This window comes from Pseudophryne corroboree, unplaced genomic scaffold, assembly GCF_028390025.1.
Source record: "Pseudophryne corroboree isolate aPseCor3 unplaced genomic scaffold, aPseCor3.hap2 scaffold_1584, whole genome shotgun sequence".
Lineage (NCBI taxonomy): Eukaryota > Metazoa > Chordata > Amphibia > Anura > Myobatrachidae > Pseudophryne > Pseudophryne corroboree.
In genome coordinates, this window is record NW_026968217.1 from 23,272 (window position 1) to 46,542 (window position 23,271).

The following is a 23,271-nucleotide window of genomic DNA, read 5'->3' on the forward strand; positions in this document are numbered from 1 at the left end:
TTTTGAGAGGTAATGCAGTACAGTGGTGTGGGATGGTAGCACAGTACAATGGTGTGAGAAGGTAGTGCAGTAAGGTGGTATGGGAAGGTAGCACAGTACGGTGGTGTGGGAAAATAGCACAGTAATGTGGTGCAGGAAGGTAGCGCAGTACCATGGTGTGGGAAGGTAATGCAGTATAGTGTTGTGGGATGGTAGCACAGAACAATGGTGTGGGAAGGTAGCGCAGTAAGGTGGTGCAGGAAGGTAGCACAGTACCGTGGTGCGGGAAGGTAGCACAGTAACATTGTGCAGGAAGGTAATGCAGTAATGTGCTGTGGGAAGGTAGCGGAGTAGCGTGGTGCGGGGAGGTAATGCAGTAATATGTGTATGAAGGTTGCGCAGTACCGTGGTGAAGGAAGGTAGCACAGTACCGTGGTGTGGGAAGGTAGCACAGTAACATTGTGCAGGAAGGTAATGCAGTAATGTGCTGTGGAAAGGTAGCGGAGTAGCGTGGTGTGGGGAGGTAATGCAGTACAGTGGTGTGTGAGGGTAGAACAGTACAGTGGTTTGGGAGGGTAGCACAGTAAGGTGGTGCGGGAAGGTAGCGCAGTGCAGGTTGTAGAAAGGTAGCGCAGTAACATTGTGCAGGAAGGTAATGTAGTAACGTGCTTTGGGAAGGTAGCTCAGTAGTGTGTTGCGGGAAGGTAATGCACTACAGTGGTGTGGGAGGGTAACACAGTACAATGGTGTGGGAAGGTAGCACAGTACGGTGGTGCGCGAAGGTAACGCAGTAATATGTGTGGGAAGGTAGCGCAGTACCGTGGTGCAGGAAGGTAGCGCAGTGCCGTGGTGTGGGAAGATAGCACAGTATCATGGTTCAGGAAGGTGGTGCAGTAACATTGTGCGGGAACGTATCGCAGTAACGTTGTGCGGGAAGTTAATGCAGTAACGTGCTGCAGGAGGGTAGCACAGTACAATGGTGTGGGAAGGTGGTGTGGGAAGGTAGCACAGTAATGTTGTGCGGGAAGGTAATGCAGTAACGTGCTGCTGGAAGGTAGCGGAGTAGTGTGGTGCGGGAAGGTAATGCAGTACAGTGGTGTGGGAGGGTAGCACAGTACAATGGTGTGGGAAGGTAGCACAGTAACATTGTGCAGGAAGGTAATGCAGTAATGTGCTGTGGGAAGGTAGCGGAGTAGCGTGGTGCGGGGAGGTAATGCAGTACAGTGGTGTGTGAGGGTAGCACAGTACAATGGTTTGGGAAGGTAGCGCAGTGCAGGTTGTAGGAAGGTAGCGCAGTAACATTGTGCGGGAAGGTAATGTAGTAACGTGCTGTGGGAAGGTAGCTCAGTAGTGTGTTGCGGGAAGGTAATGCACTACAGTGGTGTGGGAGGGTAGCATAGTACAATGGTGTGGGAAGGTAGCACAGTACGGTGGTGCGGGAAGGTAACGCAGTAATATCTGTATGAAGGTAGCGCAGTACCGTGGTGCAGGAAGGTAGCACAGTACCGTGGTGCGGGAAGGTAGCACAGTAACATTGTGCAGGAAGGTAATGCAGTAATGTGCTGTGGGAAGGTAGCGGAGTAGCGTGGTGTGGGGAGGTAATGCAGTACAGTGGTGTGTGAGGGTAGCACAGTACAGTGGTTTGGGAAGGTAGCACAGTAAGGTGGTGCGGGAAGGTAGCGCAGTGCAGGTTGTAGAAAGGTAGCGCAGTAACATTGTGCGGGAAGGTAATGTAGTAACGTGCTGTGGGAAGGTAGCTCAGTAGTGTGTTGCTGGAAGGTAATGCACTACAGTGGTGTGGGAGGGTAACACAGTACAATGGTGTGGGAAGGTAGCACAGTACGGTGGTGCGGGAAGGTAACGCAGTAATATGTGTGGGAAGGTAGCGCAGTACCGTGGTGCAGGAAGGTAGAGCAGTGCCGTGGTGTGGGAAGATAGCACAGTACCATGGTTCAGGAAGGTGGCGCAGTAACATTGTGCGGGAAGGTATCACAGTAACATTGTGCGGGAAGTTAATGCAGTAACGTGCTGCAGGAGGGTAGCACAGTACAATGGTGTGGGAAGGTGGTGTGGGAAGGTAGCACAGTAATGTTGTGCGGGAAGGTAATGCAGTAACGTGCTGCTGGAAGGTAGCGCAGTAGTGTGGTGCGGGAAGGTAATGCAGTACAGTGGTGTGGGAGGGTAGCACAGTACAATGGTGTGGGAAGGTAGCACAGTAACATTGTGCAGGAAGGTAATGCAGTAATGTGCTGTGGGAAGGTAGCGGAGTAGCGTGGTGCGGGGAGGTAATGCAGTACAGTGGTGTGTGAGGGTAGCACAGTACAATGGTTTGGGAAGGTAGCACAGTAAGGTGGTGCGGGAAGGTAGCGCAGTGCAGGTTGTAGGAAGGTAGCGCAGTAACATTGTGCGGGAAGGTAATGTAGTAACGTGCTGTGGGAAGGTAGCTCAGTAGTGTGTTGCGGGAAGGTAATGCACTACAGTGGTGTGGGAGGTTAGCATAGTACAATGGTGTGGGAAGGTAGCACAGTACGGTGGTGCGGGAAGGTAACGCAGTAATATGTGTGTAACCCTGATTTAGGGTTTAAACAACACTTATACTGAGGTAGTTATAATATGGTGACTAAAATGGAGTATAAGCATATATATTATTCATATAAAAGTTAATGGATGTTGTAATACTGTATGCATGTTTTGAGGTAAATAATACAGTTCACATATATGTAATTGTATGTACATTGATGTAAATGTAGTGGTGAATACAATGAAGGCTTATTTTATGGTTTCACAGTGTATCTAAAGGGTTAATGTCCTTGTGCTCCTAACTGTCAATCACCTAGTGAGGTGACTGCCAGTGGGCGGGGCATCACCTCAGAGTGGGTCATGTGACTACTAGAGAGGGGTGGAGAGGTGCTGTGAGTGTAGCTGAGGGAGAGACTGCATATCCCTTGGTGAGAGGACATAGTTTTTTGCTGCTCCGGCCGTCGCCCGCATTAGAGCTGAGCGGTATACATTGCGGCGGCCGGAGGGGGCTTAGTGTGTGTAGCCAGAACAGGGCTTCCTTACTCTAAAGGTGGTGACAGCAGCATTGAGACTCAGAACTGTTCATAGAACCCAAGATCAGCGCTAGTCAACTCACCCAGCAGTATTGGAAGGGCACATCTGTGACAGGGAGACAGAGAGGGTTCCTTCCTACCTATTACCGGCACAGACTCTGACAGCCACAACAAAGAAGCCAGGACCAGCAGCAGAGGCTCCATTCTGTGTGGCTGTAAGTGTAAGGGAGGAGTCGGGGGAGCATCCTGCTGTTGCATCACTAGATCGTAGAAGTGTGAGTGTATAATCCAGCCATTTATATTACCCCTACACTAAGCACAGCAAGCCATAGGTGACTATTGTACATAGTCAATTTCATATTGGGACTAAGGACTCCAGGGCTAGGCCGCAATAATGGCTATTAAGCAGGAGGATAGTAATGGGTCACAGTAGTCAGAGTGACCTATAATTACAGTTCCATGTATGGCTTAATCATAGTGCTAAGGAGAAGGTAGAAAGCACTGGATATATATATGTAACAGGAGGAGTGGAGTGAAACTTGAACTGTTTAACGCTTCATAAATAGTTTTAAAGCTCCCCCATATATCAGCATCACATCAGTCAAAGGAGAGCCAGAGACATTGTTCCGCAGCGTTAAATAGAAAGTAACACCCTAAAGCTGCCACCTAATGTGTGTATTTATGCCCCTGAATTAGCAGAATTAGAGTCAAGGACATTAAAGGTAGCCATACTACAGTGACATTGGATGAATGTTAAAGCCTCTTAGCCACAAAGGATTAGACTATCATCCCGATTCAAGGACTAGCTTGTGGCACTGTAATACAACTGTGTTATATGTATATTCGTGAACCCGTAAGAAGGACTGACACGTAAGAGACTATTAGTTTTAAAGTTAAAGGATTTGAGCTCGCTGTGACTATGATAAGAGAAACCATCTCTTGCAGATATATTTAATATAGACTCATCCTAAGAGACAACAATAATTTGAGGCATACAGGAATCGAAAAGCTATATATGCTCTGAACTATAGAAAGCATCAGCTACTTCAAATGGACACAAGGACGCAGCATAACAAAGGTTTATCATACCAGCTTCTTAGGAGTTTAGTTTAATACTGGACAACTACAGTAACATTTTTACTGAGGAAAGGATACAGATTCCTTGGTAATCAACTGTTGATGTTACTATCTATGAGCTAAATAGATACTTTCTGTTATCTGCCAAGGAGGAACTATAAGTAACCTTATAGGAGAAAGTAATCGCTACCATAAGTAGACTGAGCCAAACATCTTTCTCTTTAACTGAAGGGAGAACTGATAGTTGATACTAAAACATAGTGTCAGACATTCTGTATTAACTGCTGTTATTTTTAGGAAGTTTATGGGCCCTTATAGTGCACTATCATATTAAGAGTACCCGGGTCACTCTAACACCTAAGGGTGTGTTGAAAAGAAAAAGGATTTGTTGTATTGCATGCAGGTACTGTGTATAGGCCTAATTGACCGGGGGTTAGCATGGATTAATGACTTAAAGGGGAATGTGTAATTGATGAAATGTTAGTGTATACTTAATCCATTTGGTACTGGTCATTAAAGTGTTATACTTGCCATGTGTGTCTGGTCCGTCTGGAAGTTGATCTGAAGATCCTGGAAGAAAGAGACAGGTATATTAGATAATATATCTATGATATAAGGGAATCATCCCCTAAGGATAGAGATCAGGCTTACTCAAGCAAGCCTTAACGGTAGTTAAATACTACACATAGCTTGAGTGGAGGCACAGCTATTAGGTAACCATCCCTTAATAGAATACATAGACAGCTCTCGTTCAAGGTATTGAGGGTAGGGTTACATTTGGAGGCACCGCGTGAGATAGAAGTTACACTCTGGCCCTGTTACACCACAGGTGTCAGCTGCCATTAATTATTATTGATAAAGTCCTCACATCCCTAAAAATAAAATACAAATATGGGAAAGAAGCAAAGGAACAGGGAGAAGGTTGGACATAAAGCCATTGCTGTATCAGTTGGGAGAGTTGAAGCCAATAGAGAATGTAAAAGTATGGACAAACAAGAGTACCATAAGGGACCAGGCTTAAAGGAAGAGGTGACATGCAAGTTTGTGGGAACTTTTGTAAATAACCTAGGTGTGAAAAATGAAAAAATATTAGATGTCCCTGTAGAGTTGGAGAAGAGAAAGAAAAAATCAAAGGACAAGAAAGTCAGACTTGATCCCCACCTAAAGGATAGTGAGGGAGGTGTTAGTGACAACCTTGCTCATACTTTGGTCGCTAACATGGATTATGGAATGAAAGGAGATAAGAATGTTCTACCACTGAAAGAGAGAGTTCCAGGGGAAGTGAAGATAGATGTAGGTAAACAGAGATTAGAAACTGTGCTAAAGCAAATAGCTGAGGATTATAAGAAACATGGACAATTAGTATTAGCTCTTCCAAAAGATCAACAGAAGGACCTGCTTTCCCTGTTTCCAACTTCCATTGAGGAACCAACAAGAAGAGATAGCCCAGTGGATCTACAGACCCCGATAGAGGTGATAAGACATATAGCACTGGACAGGTCTAAACATATTTATCAGTTGTTGGAGGTTCTAGATGAAACCCGATGGAAGCTAAAAGAAGAACAGATGTTTAACACCAAAATTGATGAGAGGAACAAAGAGCTTGAAAGAGAACTTTGGTTTATACAGAGAGAGATGGAAACCATGGCATCTGATGAAAGACAAACCAGAGTGGATCAGGAGCAACAAAAGTTGATAATGTACCAGCAGCAGGAAGACAATATTCATTCTCTGGAATCAAAAATAACTGAGTTGTCTGAATTATTGGAAGTGGGTAAAGAAACTGAAAAGGAGGATCATATTTGTCTGAATGAAATGAAAGAAAGACTGTCTCAGCTAGAATCTGAGAATAAAATACTCAAGGATGCCAACTTCCTAAACAACTGTCCTGAAGACCGTATCCATGAATTTTCTATGCGACCGGATACTAAGGACATAGCATTACAGACTGAGGTAGTGGATGGTATATTGCTGAGACAATCTTCTATGAATAAAGTTGATAGTAAAGGGACACAGTATATGTCTCTTAAAATGACTGGCACAGTAATATGGTTCCATGTGAAGAAAGGCTATGGCTTCATTAAAAGGCATGACACCGGAGAAGACATATTTGTACATTGGACATCCATAACGAAGAATAACCCCCTAAAACTGTTGTACAGTGTAGGAGATGGAGAGAAAGTAGAATTTGAAGTTTTGGAAGGGGAAAAGGGTGTACATGCAGCAAATGTGACTGGCATAGGTGGAGTACCAGTGAAAGGGAGTCGATTTGCTCCAAACCGACGAGGATCATACAGTTATTGTTATCAACCACGAGAAAAAGCGGTTGATGAAGGAAGTGCATATTCAGAACAAAGGCATGGGAGAGATCCAGCTCCATGTCATCCTTCTACAACCTTACATTACCGACCTCTCTCGAGATTCAATGGTAGAGTAAATCAGTCCCAGGATCAAGAAACGGAAAATTCAGATGCTAAAGACTTGATAACTTTAGAAGCTTCGTCAGAGAAAGAAACTAGTCTCAGTGAAAATCGTAGTGAGGTACATGATAACTTTACCCTAGCACAATCTCTTAAATCTTCCATCCGAAGTCCAGTACTAAAAGAAGTCAATAAATCAGGTGTAGAAGAGCAAGGGAAACCAGCACGATCAGAGAACACTATCCCTGGGAGGCATGAAGGCTATGTAGTTCCATCCCTCCCTATTTGGCCAACAGTTAAAATGGTTGAGATGAGGTGGCTTGCTAATGGATGTGAATGAATATATACTATTTTAGCATAGTGAGTAAGGTAGATGGTGCATTGGCACCTAAAGATGTTAAACAGTGACAATGCACCAGGGGGAGAAATGTAACCCTGATTTAGGGTTTAAACAACACTTATACTGAGGTAGTTATAATATGGTGACTAAAATGGAGTATAAGCATATATATTATTCATATAAAAGTTAATGGATGTTGTAATACTGTATGCATGTTTTGAGGTAAATAATACAGTTCACATATATGTAATTGTATGTACATTGATGTAAATGTAGTGGTGAATACAATGAAGGCTTATTTTATGGTTTCACAGTGTATCTAAAGGGTTAATGTCCTTGTGCTCCTAACTGTCAATCACCTAGTGAGGTGACTGCCAGTGGGCGGGGCATCACCTCAGAGTGGGTCATGTGACTACTAGAGAGGGGTGGAGAGGTGCTGTGAGTGTAGCTGAGAGAGAGACTGCATATCCCTTGGTGAGAGGACATAGTTTTTTGCTGCTCCGGCCGTCGCCCGCATTAGAGCTGAGCGGTATACATTGCGGCGGCCGGAGGGGGCTTAGTGTGTGTAGCCAGAACAGGGCTTCCTTACTCTAAAGGTGGTGACAGCAGCATTGAGACTCAGAACTGTTCATAGAACCCAAGATCAGCGCTAGTCAACTCACCCAGCAGTATTGGAAGGGCACATCTGTGACAGGGAGACAGAGAGGGTTCCTTCCTACCTATTACCGGCACAGACTCTGACAGCCACAACAAAGAAGCCAGGACCAGCAGCAGAGGCTCCATTCTGTGTGGCTGTAAGTGTAAGGGAGGAGTCGGGGGAGCATCCTGCTGTTGCATCACTAGATCGTAGAAGTGTGAGTGTATAATCCAGCCATTTATATTACCCCTACACTAAGCACAGCAAGCCATAGGTGACTATTGTACATAGTCAATTTCATATTGGGACTAAGGACTCCAGGGCTAGGCCGCAATAATGGCTATTAAGCAGGAGGATAGTAATGGGTCACAGTAGTCAGAGTGACCTATAATTACAGTTCCATGTATGGCTTAATCATAGTGCTAAGGAGAAGGTAGAAAGCACTGGATATATATATGTAACAGGAGGAGTGGAGTGAAACTTGAACTGTTTAACGCTTCATAAATAGTTTTAAAACTCCCCCATATATCAGCATCACATCAGTCAAAGGAGAGCCAGAGACATTGTTCCGCAGCGTTAAATAGAAAGTAACACCCTAAAGCTGCCACCTAATGTGTGTATTTATGCCCCTGAATTAGCAGAATTAGAGTCAAGGACATTAAAGGTAGCCATACTACAGTGACATTGGATGAATGTTAAAGCCTCTTAGCCACAAAGGATTAGACTATCATCCCGATTCAAGGACTAGCTTGTGGCACTGTAATACAACTGTGTTATATGTATATTCGTGAACCCGTAAGAAGGACTGACACGTAAGAGACTATTAGTTTTAAAGTTAAAGGATTTGAGCTCGCTGTGACTATGATAAGAGAAACCATCTCTTGCAGATATATTTAATATAGACTCATCCTAAGAGACAACAATAATTTGAGGCATACAGGAATCGAAAAGCTATATATGCTCTGAACTATAGAAAGCATCAGCTACTTCAAATGGACACAAGGACGCAGCATAACAAAGGTTTATCATACCAGCTTCTTAGGAGTTTAGTTTAATACTGGACAACTACAGTAACATTTTTACTGAGGAAAGGATACAGATTCCTTGGTAATCAACTGTTGATGTTACTATCTATGAGCTAAATAGATACTTTCTGTTATCTGCCAAGGAGGAACTATAAGTAACCTTATAGGAGAAAGTAATCGCTACCATAAGTAGACTGAGCCAAACATCTTTCTCTTTAACTGAAGGGAGAACTGATAGTTGATACTAAAACATAGTGTCAGACATTCTGTATTAACTGCTGTTATTTTTAGGAAGTTTATGGGCCCTTATAGTGCACTATCATATTAAGAGTACCCGGGTCACTCTAACACCTAAGGGTGTGTTGAAAAGAAAAAGGATTTGTTGTATTGCATGCAGGTACTGTGTATAGGCCTAATTGACCGGGGGTTAGCATGGATTAATGACTTAAAGGGGAATGTGTAATTGATGAAATGTTAGTGTATACTTAATCCATTTGGTACTGGTCATTAAAGTGTTATACTTGCCATGTGTGTCTGGTCCGTCTGGAAGTTGATCTGAAGATCCTGGAAGAAAGAGACAGGTATATTAGATAATATATCTATGATATAAGGGAATCATCCCCTAAGGATAGAGATCAGGCTTACTCAAGCAAGCCTTAACGGTAGTTAAATACTACACATAGCTTGAGTGGAGGCACAGCTATTAGGTAACCATCCCTTAATAGAATACATAGACAGCTCTCGTTCAAGGTATTGAGGGTAGGGTTACATGTGTATGAAGGTAGCGCAGTACCGTGGAGCAGGAAGGTAGCACAGTACCGTGGTGCGGGAAGGTAGCACAGTAACATTGTGCAGGAAGATAATGCAGGAATGTGCTGTGGGAAGGTAGCGGAGTAGCGTGGTGTGGGGAGGTAATGCAGTACAGTGGTGTGTGAGGATAGCACAGTACAGTGGTTTGGGAAGGTAGCACAGTAAGGTGGTGCGGGTAGGTAGCGCAGTGCAGGTTGTAGAAAGGTAGTGCAGTAACATTGTGCGGGAAGGTAATGTAGTAACGTGCTGTGGGAAGGTAGCTCAGTAGTGTGTTGCGGGAAGGTAATGCACTACAGTGGTGTGGGAGGGTAACACAGTACAATGGTGTGGGAAGGTAGCACAGTACGGTGGTGCGGGAAGGTAACGCAGTAATATGTGTGGGAAGGTAGCGCAGTACCGTGGTGCAGGAAGGTAGCGCAGTGCAGTGGTGCGTGAAGGTAGCACAGTAACATTGTGCAGGAAGGTAATGCAGTAATGTGCTGTGGGAAGGTATCGGAGTAGCGTGGTGTGGAGAGGTAATGCAGTACAGTGGTGTGTGAGGGTAGCACAGTACAGTGGTTTGGGAAGGTAGCGTAGTAACATTGTGCGGGAAGGTAATGTAGTAACGTGCTGTGGGAAGGTAGCTCAGTAGTGTGTTGCGGGAAGGTAATGCACTACAGTGGTGTGGGAGGGTAGCACAGTACAATGGTGTGGAAAGGTAGCACAGTACGGTGGTGCAGGAAGTTTACGCAGTAATATGTGTGGGAAGGTAGTGCAGTACCGTGTTGCAGGAAGGTAGCGCAGTGCCGTGGTGTGGGAAGATAGCACAGTACCATGGTTCAGGAAGGTAGCGCAGTAACATTGTGCGGGAAGGTATCGCAGTAACGTTGTGCGGGAAGTTAATGCAGTAACGTGCTGCAGGAGGGTAGCACAGTACAATGGTGTGGGAAGGAGGTGTGGGAAGGTAGCACAGTAATGTTGTGCGGGAAGGTAATGCAGTAACGTGCTGCTGGAAGGTAGCGCAGTAGTGTGGTGCGGGAAGGTAATGCAGTAACGTGCTGCTGGAAGGTAGCAAAGTAGTGTTGTGCGGAGAGGTAATGCAGTACAGTGGTGTGGGAGGGTAGCACAGTACAATGGTGTGGGAAGGTAGTGCAGTAAGGTGGTACGGGAAGGTAGCACAGTACCATGGTGCGGGAAAGCAGTGCAGTACCATGGTGTGGGAAGGTAGCTCAGTAGTGTGTTGCGGGAAGGTAATGTACTACAGTGGTGTGGGAGGGTAGCACAGTACAATGGTGTGGAAAGGTAGCACAGTACGGTGGTGCAGGAAGGTAACGCAGTAATATGTGTGGGAAGGTAGTGCAGTACCGTGGTGCAGGAAGGTAGCGCAGTGCCGTGGTGTGGGAAGATAGCACAGTACCATGGTTTAGGAAGGTGGCGCAGTAACATTGTGCGGGAAGGTATCGCAGTAACGTTGTGCGGGAAGTTAATGCAGTAACGTGCTGCAGGAGGGTAGCACAGTACAATGGTGTGGGAAGGTAGCACAGTAATGTTGTGTGGGAAGGTAATGCAGTAACGTGCTGCTGGAAGGTAGCGCAGTAGTGTGGTGCGGGAAGGTAATGCAGTACAGTGGTGTGGGAGGGTAGCACAGTACAATGGTGTGGGAAGGCAGTGCAGTACCGTGGTGTGGGAAGGTAGCGCAGTACAGTGGTGCAGGAAGGTAGCGCAGTACCGTGGTGCGGGAAGGTAATGCAGTAATGTGCTGCGAGAAGGTAGCGCAGTAGTGTGTTGCGGGAAGATCCTGCAGTACAATGGTGTGGGATGGTAGTACAGTACAAAGGTGTGGGAATGTAGGGCAGTCGGGGCCAGCTCTACCATAAGGCAGCTTTAGGCAGCTGCCTAGGGGCACCGTTCTCTGGACGGCGTCACTGAATTAATCTAACAAAAAAACTGAAGGATATCAATGTGCCCTCTCCTTTTACACTGCGATGACAACTGCTGCCGGTCTAACCAGGTACAGCTACCACTATCAGGCTGTATCACATAGTGTCTCAGCATTTCCTCTGTGCTGACACATGTAACATCAAGTCAGGTGAAGGCACATAGGGGCGAATGTAACTCTGAATCCTGGGAGGGCGCCCCTACGTCCGCTTCTCATAGCCCTGATGCACCTCCTCCAGACCGCTGGATCCCGGCTCTCCAGCAACAAGCAGCACCTGACTACATGTTGGCTGCCAGCAGCATCGCTGTAATGCTACTGTCACCTGTAAGGGCTAAAACACACTACCCGGCTTTTGCCCGCCGGGAAAAAGCCGGACGGCTTTTTCCCGTGCCGGCATTGTAGTTAACAGTGTGAGGGCTAGGGTCCCTTCACACTGCACGGCCCCGGCCCGGCTTCCGGGTTGCAGCCGGGTCTCACCACTGGAATGTCTGGTGGCCGGGCGGCCGCCGGGCCGTCTTTGCAGCCAGTGAACCGTGTGTGTGAAGGGGAGCTTTCACACACAATGGTTTTTTCGGAAGCCGTGTCTGATGCTGCGCATGTACACAGCATCACACACGGCTCAAAGCCGCCCTGTGTGACAGATTCTGCAGGTTTCTCCCGGATGGCATCTGGGAGAAACCGGCCAGTGTGTTACAGCCCTAAGAGGAAAACATGGAAACAACTTTTAGGTAAGTAACCCATGAGGGTTCTGTGGGACCACAGACAGTGCAGATCTTACAGCCCGATGTAAACAGCATAATAGGGAAAACACTGGGGCACAATGAAGTACAGTGGTAGGGGGGTCAGTAATGTGGAGGTAGGGGTCAGTAATGAACTTACAGTGGGGGAATGGAACACAATAAGGAGCAAACAACTATATGATGTGTGTGTGTGTGTGTGTGTGTGTGTGTGTATGCGTATGTGTGTGAATGTGTACACATATAATTAAATATCCTCACCAGACCTCAAATGCAGATGCATTTCTCGGCACTTAGCGAAAATGTAAAATTGGCCTCAGTGAACTATACAATACCGAACATGCCGGCTAGCTTGTATACATGGGCAGAAAGAATGGTTGCCACTCTAGGATTTGAAAGTGAAAGCATACTGTGATTAAAAAGTCACAAAATGTTGTGACTTTGTTTACAATATACTTTTTCACCTTAAAAGTCCTTGAGTGTTGTCCCTTTTCTCTGTATATGTAGAATGATGCAATTCACCCCAGTCCACCTAGTGGCCACCTGCATCTCCCCTCCGAGAGGTGGTGGTGTTTTTTTTTTTTTTTTTTTGCAGGTTAGGGGGTGCCAGGCTGAAGCTTTGCCTAGGGTGCAGAGAGACCTTGCACCGGCCCTGAGCGCAGTATGGTGGTGTGGGAAGGTAGCACAATACCGTGGTGCGGGAAGGTAGCGCAATAACGTTGTGCAGGAAGGTAATGCAGTAACATGCTGTGGGAAGGTAGCGCAGTAGTGTTGTGCGGAAAGGTAATGCAGGACAGTGGTGTGGGAAGGTAGTGCAGTAAGGTGGTATGGGAAGGTAGCACAGTATGGTGGTGAGGGAAGATAGCACAGTAATGTGGTGCAGGAAGGTAGCGCAGTACCATTGTGTGGGACGGTAGCGCAGTATCGTGGTGTGGGAAGGTAGCACAGTACCATGTTGTAGAAAGGTAGATGTTGTGTGGGAATGTAGTCTATGGAGGTAGTGCAGTGAAATAGTGTGGGGAGGTGGCGTGGTGATATTCTGTTGGTATGTAGTGCAGTGATGTAGTGTGGATAAGTATCATAGTGACATAATGTTGGGATGTAGTGTGGGTAAGTAGCACAGTATTGTAATGTGGGTTGGTAGTTCAGTGATGTAGTGTGGGGGGGTAGTTCAGTGAAATACTATGTCACCACACCCCCTCTTCCCACCTGGGAGAACCTGATCACACTAACTGCGGTGGAACACAATAGGCCCTTCCTAAAACTCAGCTCCAGGCCCATGTGGTCCTTAATTTGGCACTGTGTGGGACAGAGGGCTTAGGATGAGAGACAGCTGGGTTTAGTGAAGAAGTGGGTTTTGAGAGCCTGTTTGAAGTATTGTGAAGAGTCTGAGAGGGAGAGGGAGAGAATTCCAGAGAAAGTGAGAAGCACATGAAAAATCTTGGAGGTAGAGGTGCATTAGCAGAATGAGAGGATGGGCAGAAGTATAAAGGGAGATAAGGTCAGAGATGTAAATGGGAGAGAAGTGGATGAGGGCTTTGTAGGTGAGTGTGAAAAGCTTCAAATTAATTCTGAAGGGGAAAGGAAGCCAGTGAAGGGCTTGTAAGAGAGGGGAGGTGCATGCAGTACATTTGGTAAGGAAGATGAGCCAGGTAGCTGCATTAAGGATAGATTGGAGTGGAGAGAGGCATTTTTCCAGTGATGCCAGATAGGAGAAGAGTCTGGAGATGAACAGTGAGTGGATAAGGGTCTTTGTGGTATCCTGGGTGAGAAAGAGTCTGATCCTAAAAATATTTTTGAGATGAGAGAACTGCTGAGTGTGTGGTTGGAAAAAGAGGGAGGAGTCAAGGATTACTCCTAGAAAACATACTTATATAATGAAATTGTGGGAGGTGAGATAGTGTGAGAGGGTGGGAAGATGATCTGCTCAGTCTTAGATATGTTAAGTTTAAGAAAGTGCTGGGACATCCAGGAAGAGATAAGCCCCATACACACTAGACAAGATTTTGAAAGATCTTGCTCAGAACAGCTGATCTGAGCGAGATCTTTCACAATCTCGTCCAGTGTGTACACTAAATGACTTTAATGATCCGCGCTCTATCTCAGAACTATGGTGGTCATTTTGAGTTGATCGCTAGCTGCATTCGTTCGCTGTGCAGCGATGAGGCAAAAAAAACGGCACTTCTGCGCATGCATATGCGCGACATACTATTACAATGAACGATGTAGATTCACACAGGGTCTAGCAAAGCTTTTCAGTAGCACGGGTGGCCGCAGAGTGATTGACATGAAGTGGGCATTTCTGGGTGGCAACTGACCGTTTTCAGGGAGTGTTCGAAAAAACGCAGGCATGGCAGAAAAAAATGCAGGCGTGGCTGGGCGAACGCAGGGCGTGTTTGTGACATCAAAACAGGAACTGAACAGTCTGAAGTGATCGCAAGCGCAGAGTAGGTTTTGAGCTACTCTGAAACTGCACAAACATAAATTGTAGCCACTCTGCGATCCTTTCGTTTGCATTTCTGCTAAGCTAAAATACACTCCTAGTTGGCGGCGGCATAGCGTTTGCACGGCAGCTAAAAACTGCTAGCGAGCGATCAACTCGGAATGACCACCTATATCTCAAGGAAGCCTAACATCAATTAGAGGACAAACTGTTACCGACACATTACCTTTAACCTCACTGAGAATTTCTCCATCATCTATAATCAGATCATCATTAAGGCCAAAGCAGATGGCATTATAACAAAACCTGAAAATATATTTCTCCATGTAGCACACCCCAAGATACCCACATTTTTCTTCCTGCTAAAGATGTATAGATATCTCACTGGCCCACTGGGTTGGACAATTGTGTCTGCATACGAGGACTCTCCAAACAGGTGAGCATCCTTGTGGATAACATTTCAGGCATCATGTAACCACCTAACCCTTTTATGCCCAGTATACTGCAGACTTTCTCAAGAGGATAAACAACCTCGTACTGAACAAAGATCACAAGCTAGCCAGTATAGACATCAAATCCCTCTACACCATCAGCATTCATCTACAGGGAATGGAAGCCATCATTTTTTCAGGATAGAGAAAAGACATCGGACTTCCATAAGTTAATTGTGGATCTACTGGAATTCATACTAAACAGGAATTATTTTGTTTTTAATATCAATTTTTTCCTCCAAACCAGGGCATTGCATGCTCACCCACTTATGCAAATCTGTTCATATGGTGGTAGGAACATGTTTATGTCTTCAATGATGCCAATGATGAATTTATCACACTTTTACCAATGTTGATTCATTACATCAATTACATTTTACTAATTTGGTATGGAACAGAACAGATATTCCATGACTTCATGATGCAGCGCAACAGGAAATTCACCTATGCCATTCATTTTCTAGACCTTTTACTTAATATTTATGAAGAGGTAATTCTCTTTTCTTACTTATATAGGAAGCCAACTGCAACAACAGACTTTTTTTTACTACAAAAGACATCACTTTTCACCACCAATACAAAATGTCCTGAAGGGTGAGTTTATAAGATTATGGAGAAATTGCCCAATGATATCACCTTTAAAATGCAAAGCAAGGACTTATTTATTTATTTATCAGCAGTTTCTTATATAGCGCAGCATATTCCATTGTGCTTTACAATTAGAACAATTATAGAACAAAACTGGGCAAAGACAGACAGACAGACCGACAGAGGTAGGAAGGCCCTGCTCGCAAGCTTACAATCTATAGGGAAATAGGCATTGATACACAAGGATAGATGCTACCTGTCACATAATGGTTCCCCAGGTTGCTAGGTTCTTAATGGGTTGTATATGATATGTTCACCCAGCAATGTTGGAAGACAAAATGTGAGTTTATGTGGACTGTACAGAGGGGATGTAACTTGATAGGGAAGCTGTGAAGGTTATGTGTGTGGATCTGAAATTTGGTAGGCTTGTCTGAAGAGGTGAGTTTTCAGAGAACGTTTAAAGGTTTGGAGACTAGAGGAGAGTCTTATTGTGCGTGGGAGTGCATTCCACAGAGTGGGTGAAGCCCGGGTAGAGTCCTGTAATTTTGAGTGGGAACAGGTAATACATGTGGATGAGAGACGCAGATCTTGTGCAGAGCGGAGAGGTCTGGTAGGGAGATATTTTGAGATGAGTGAGGAGATGTATGATGGTGCAGTTTGGTTAATAGCCTTGTTAATAGACTTGGCTAAGATATTATGCAAGAGAGGGTACCATAGTATACTGTTCAAAAAATCCCAATGCATGGTTGCCAAAACAGCAAGGAACTCGCTTTTCTTCACTCATAAAAAAGCTGCTGAGAAAAAAAATGAAGGTTTATTGATAACTACTGTAACAAACGGAAAGATTTGAAGGACTATAATTATCACTGTGATGATATTATTTGTATTATATTATTTGATTATGCACTTACTCTTTTTTATTTCTTTTCTATTTCTACTTTCTTTTTTCATCTTACTTCTCTTTTTGCCTTTTTCTTCTTTTTTGTATTCCCCACCTGCATCCACTCTCTCTCACAATTATATACTGGTTGGATCATTTAATAGGATTTTGGTACCTACCGGTAAATCCTTTTCTCGTAGTCCGTAGAGGATGCTGGCATGCACATTAGTACCATGGGGTATAGACAGGTCCACCAGGAGCCATTGGTACTTTAAGAGTTTGAGAGTGTGGTTTGGCTCCTCCCTCTATGCCCCTCCTACCAGACTCAGTCTAGAAACTGTGCCCGAGGAGATGACATACTTAGAGAGAAGGATTATACAGATAGTGGTGAGATTCATACCAGCTCACACATACAAGGCACAGCAAGCCAACTAGCTTGAACCACTCAGCAACAGCTGAAACATTACTTACCAAGTAACAACGCAGTACTCAACTAAAACGAAGTTGTACTGAACCAAATAGCATTTGCCGGCAAACAAAGCGCTGGGCGGGCACCCAGCATCCTCTATGGACTACGAGAAAAGGATTTACCAGTAGGTACCAAAATCCTATTTTCTCTTACGTCCTAGAGGATGCTGGGGTCCACATTAGTACCATGGGGATGTACCAAAGCTCCCAGAACAGGAGGGAGAGCGTGGAGGCTCCAGCAGAACTGATTGACTGAACTTCAGAATATGAGCAGCCAAAGTATCGAGGTTGTAAAACTTTGTAAACGTGTTCGACCCAGACCAAGTTGCAGCTCGGCAAAGTTGCAATGCAGAGACATCCCGGCCAGCCCCCCAAGAAGACCCTACTTTATGAGTAAAGGGGGCCTTAACAGATTTTGGACACAACAGTCCTGCCGTAGAATAAGTGTTCTGGATAGTGAACCTAATCCAGCAAGAAATAGTCTGCTTAGAAGCAGGACACACAATTTTCTTGGGATCATAGAGGACAAACAGAGAGTCCGACTATCTGTGATGAGAAGTTCTGTTCACATATATCTTTAGAGCTCTTACAACATCCAAGGACTTTGAAGTAATTGAGGAGTCAGTAGCCGCTGACACCACATTAGGTTGGTTGATAAGGAATGTCAACACAACCTTCAGAAGAAACTGCTGACGAGTCCGGAGCTCAGCTCTATCTTCATGGAAGATTAAGTAAGGGCTTTTACATGATAAAGCCCCCAGCTCGGACACACGTCTAGCAGAAGCCAAGGCCAACAATGTGACCGCCTTCCATGTAAGAAATTTGACCTCTACCTCCTATAGAGGTTCAAACCAATCCGACTGGAGGAACTGCAACATGACATTAAGGTCCCAGGGCGCCGTAGGCAGTACAAAGGGAGCTTGGATATGCAGAACTCCCTTCAAAAAACTCTGAACCTCATTGAGGGCAGCCAATTGTTTCTGAAAGAAAATGGATAGGGCTAAGATCTGGACCTTTACAGATCCCAAAATCAGACCCATATCCACTCCTGCTTGCAGGAAGAGGAGGAAACGTCCCGGTTGAAACTACACCATAGGAAACTTCTTGGACACACACCAAGAGACATATATCTTCCAAATACGATGGTAATGTTTAGACGTTACCCCTTTCCTAGCCTGTATGAGGGTAGGAATAACCTTCTTCGGAATGCCCTTCCAAGCAAGAATCAGGCGCTCAACTTCCATGCTGTCAAACCTAGCCATGATAAGTCTTGATAGGCGAACGGCCCCTGCTGCAGCAGGTCCTCCCAAAGAGGAAGAGGCCTTGGCTCTTCTTGCAGTAGATTCAGAAGGTCCGCGTACCAAGCCCTTCTTGCCAAGTCTGGGGCTCTTATAGGAGAATCTGCCTGAAGAAGACCGTTGCAGACGGCTCTTAGTTCCAGAATGTTGATGGGCAGGCCGGCTACCAGGCTTGACCACCTTCCTTGGAAGATCACCCCTTGAGTGACTGCTCCCAAGCCCCGGAGGCTCCCATCCGCTGTTAGAAGGACCCAGTCCTGAATTCCGAACCTGTGGCCTTCCAGGGGGTGAGGTAATTGGAGCCACCAGAGGAGTGAGATCCTTGCCCTTGGCGACAGACAAATTCTCTGATGCATGTGGAGGTGAGAACCCGACCACTTATCCAGGAGATCCAGTTGGAAGGCCTGAACATGGAACCTCCCGTACTTGAGAGCCTCGTAAGAGGCCACCATATTTCCCAATAGGTGAATGCATTGATGAACCGACACCCGGGGTGGCTTCAGGACATCCTGGACCATGGATTGGATCACCAACACCTTGTCCCGTGGAAGAAACACCCTCTGCACTTCCGTATCCAGGATCATTCTCAGAAATAACAGCCTCTGGGTTGGTTCCAAATGTGACTTTGGAAGGTTCAGAATCCACCCATGACTCTGGAGCAGTCGTGTTGGGAGAATAATGGACTGCAGTAGCTTCTCCTTGGGTGATGCTTTTATCAGCAGATCGTCCAGATACGGAATGATTTTCACACCCTGCTTGCGGAGTAGAATCATTATTTCCGCCATCACCTTGGTAAACACCCTCGGTGCTGTAAAGAGGCCGAATGGCAGGGCCTGGAACTGAAAATGACAGTCCAGCAATGCGAAGCGGAGATAAGCCTGATGCGGCAGCCAGATCGGAATGTAAAGTTACGCATCCTTGATAACCAGTGATACCAGGAATTCCCCCTCTTCCAGACCTGATATTACCACCCTGAGAGACTCCATCTTGGACTTGGACTCCTTTAGAAAGGGGTTCAATGATTTTAGGTTCAGAATGGGCCTTACCGAACCATCCGGTTTCGGAACCACGAAAAGGTTAGAATAGTAACCTTTAGTCAGCATGTGAGGTGGCACTGGCACAATGACCTGTGCCTCCACCAGCTTTTGGACAGCATATTGAAGCACTGCACTGTCCTCCAACAGAGTTGGTAAGCCTGACTTGAAAAAATGATGAGTAGGGAGACTTTGAAATTCCAGCCTGTGTCCCTGAGACACAATATCTACTAACATATATATTGGTAGATGCTCAATTAGCTTAGTGATATCATTCAGGTGCTCGAAAGGGAGGGGTATTTCTAAGCAAGAAAAAAAGGCAATTGTTTACCCCAGCACCCTGAATGATAACCATAACCAGATATAAATTCCACATGATAATAGAATTCAGAGATCTTCGTTACACATATTTGTGCAAATGTGTGAATAAGCCCCAAAGCCGCATCAAGGCATCTCTGTATATTTGGGGTCCCTAGCGCTATATCTAGGTGCAGGGTGTGGCACCCCAAAACACCAGCATAAGCCAGAAAGCCCAGCGTAGCATACCAGTGAAAAAACTATAGTGTTAATAAATTAGTATTTAGGAAGCCGAAGCTATAGAGAAAGTGATACAAAAATGAAATGCAATTAAAATAGAGAAATAGTGTTAAAAAATGAATAAGTGAAAAGTGTTAATAGAATGTAAAGGTATGCCACACTAAGGCCATCCAGCTCAGCCAGTCCAGAGGCACCACACCTCACACCTCCATTACCCCAATCTGGGTCTAAGATTAACCAGCAAGGAGCCACATGATACGGTTATCATTCAGGGTGCTGGGGGAAACAAATGCCTTTTTTTCTTGCTTAGAAATACCCCTCCCTTTCGAGCACCTGAATGATATCACTAAGCTAATTGAGCATCTACCAATATATATGTCTGTTGTGAGAGGCAGAGAGGTTCCTGCATTAGGAGGAGGTGCAGGCACTGACATGCCACATGGAGCATTATGGGGTTGCTCCAAGGTAGGTAGCTCTTAGCTAAGACAAATTGTAGTAAGGAGCCATTATCATGTGGCTCCTTGCTGGTTAATCTTAGACCCAGATTGTGGTAATGGAGGTGTGAGGTGTGGTACCTCTGGACTGGCTGAGCTGGATGGCCTTAGTGTGGCATACCTTTACATTCTATTAACACTTTTAACTTATTATTTTTTTAACACTATTTCTCTATTTTAATTGCATTTCATTTTTGTATCACTTTGTCTATAGCTTCGGCTTCCTAAATACTAATTTATTAACACTATAGTTTTTTCACTGGTATGCTACGCTGGGCTTTCTGGCTTATGCTGGTGTTTTGGGGTGCCACACCCTGCACCTAGATATAGCACTAGGGACCCCAAATATACAGAGATGCCTTGATGCAGCTTTGGGGTTTTTTCACACATTTGCGCAAATATGTGTAACAAAGATCTCTGAATTCTATTATTATGTGGAATTTATATCTGGTTCCGGTTATCATTCAGGGTGCTGGGGGAAACAAATGCCTTTTTTTCTTACACAATATCTACTACCCAGGGATCCAGGCTGGACGATACCCAGACATGACTGAACTGTCTGAGTCTCGCTCCCACAGGCCCCACCAACAGGCCGTACAGTCCACCGTCATGCGTAGGACTTTGGGGTACCTGAAGCAGGATTTTGTACCTGGGAACCTGCAGTGGCATGTTTCCAGGACTTAACCCTACCTCCTCTAAAGAAGGTATTGGATGATCTGGCCTTTCAAGACTTGTTAGGCCGAAAGGACTGCTGCACAGCTGAGGAGAAGTATTTCTTCGGAGCAGGTGCTGCTGAGGGATGAAACGTAGAGTTACCCGCTGTAGCAGTGGATAACCATGCATCAAGCGCTTCCCCAAAGAGAGCCTGACCTGTATAGGGTAGCGACTCCACGCTCCTTCTGGATTCCACGTCGGATGACCACTGGCCCTGATGATCTGAAACAGACATGGAAGAAATTCCCACAGCCATGGAACCCAGGTCTTTCATCGATTCTACTACAAAACCTGCAGAATCATGTACAGATGGGTCCACGTTTATCTTGACTTCTTTGCTGCGCCTAGGCATACAGTACCATGGTTTATTAACATAAGCATTTCATCTATTGTTCTCAGCTGCAATACAATACAGAGAACAATACAGCAGGGGATTAAGTCTGACTGACCTGGCTCACTTAATCCTATTAAAGGCCAAGATAAACATGGATCCATCTGTATGTTGCGTAAATATAATGCAACGTCATCCCTATTCATCGTATCCCAATCCTCAAGCAAGGTAGCCGACCACTTCACTATTGCCTTTGCAATCCATGCATTAGCAATAGTGGTACGTAATATGGCCACAGATGCAGTATACATTTATAGTATAGACAGTATAGATTTAAGTGTGTTATCAATCTTTCTATCTGCCGGCTCATTTAAGGCGGTAGATCCCGGAACAGATAAAGCCACCTTTTTTGAGAGGCTGGATAAAGATGCGTCAACAATCGGCGGGTTTTCCCACTTTTTCCTGTCCTCTTCAGGGAAAGGAAAGGCCACCAGAACCCTCTTAGGGATCTGAAACTTATTTTCGGGGTTAACCCATGCTTTTTCAAGTATAGCATTCAGCTCCTTTGACGCAGGGAAGGTTAGCGAAGCTTTCTTATTTTCAGAGAAAAAGCCTCCTCAACCTGCTCAGGTGTGGTATCATTAACATTTAACACATCCCTGAGAGCCTCTATCAACAATTGCACCCCTCTTGCAAGAGATGCGGACCCCCGCAACACATCCCCATCACCATCTGTGGTGTCAGAACCGGTATCCGTGTCATCTTGTGTGACATGTACCAGCGCATGTTTGTGGGGGTATATAGCGGGGTGTCCTGAGGTAGCAGACATGGTCCATACAGCCATAGAGCTCTGTAATACCTGGGTTGCAGACTCATTACTGGCAACCCTGTCAGAAATCTGAGAAATCCAAGTTTTGATAGAGGAAAACCACTCTGGTTCCCTTGCTGGTATCTGTGCTAAACCAGTGCTAACCTGATTACATGGAATGGGATCATCCTGGGAGGATAAATCCTCTGCAGCATATGGACTTAGCTAAAGGAGTCCCCCAAACACTCCAAACACACAGGTGGGGGCAGACAGCGTTTCCCCACCGAGAAAGGCAAGAGAGAGAGACAGAGATTGGAGCAAACACAACACACAGCGCTTTCTAGCAAAGGGAGACCCCTTATTAGCGCTGGCTGTACTCCTTAATAGGACACACAGTCTAATTACAGCCTCCACTCCCTTCTACAACCCCCTGGTACCATATACAGTAAGCTGGAGTTGCTGTGGAGGGACCTGTTCTTCCTCCCAGTGCTGTGAAGGCAGGAAAATGGCGCTGGAACGCTGCTGGGTCCGCTCTGAGGAGAAGCTCCGCCCCCTTAATGGCACTGTCTTCCCACTCTTCAGATGATTATACTGGCCTGAGGACTTTTGCTGGCTGAGATCCGTGGACCCTGACAGGCTCGCTGACCAGTGTGGGTGGTAAGCGCTGGCCTAGGGTGCCCCTCACAGCGCCGCACTATGTGCCTCTGGTACCTTCATGGAGCACAGTTAATACTGTTCTCCCTCCCCATTGCCGCCATCTTCACACCGGCCCCCCGCTTCCTAGGGGGGTCGGTGACTCACCACTTCTTCAGCTCTGTCAGGGGTTGGCGACATGCTGCTGGGGCGAGCGTTCCCCTGTGGCGGAGAACGATCCGATCCCTCTGGAGCTCAATGTCCAGTCAGCGGAGTCAGTGGCTCAGACCCCACAGGACGGACACTGCTCCCCCCCTTAGTCCCTCGGTGCAGGCAGGCTGTTGCCAACAGCCTCCTGTAAAAAAATAAACTCTAAAATAAACTTTTATAGAAAAGCTCTGTAGAGCTCCCCTAGCTGTGACCGGCACATTTTCTAAACTGAGTCTGGTAGGAGGGGCATAGAGGGACGAGCCAGCCCACACTCTCAAACTCTTAAAGTGCCAATGGCTCCTGGTGGACCCGTCTATACCCCATGGTACTAATGTGGAACCCAGCA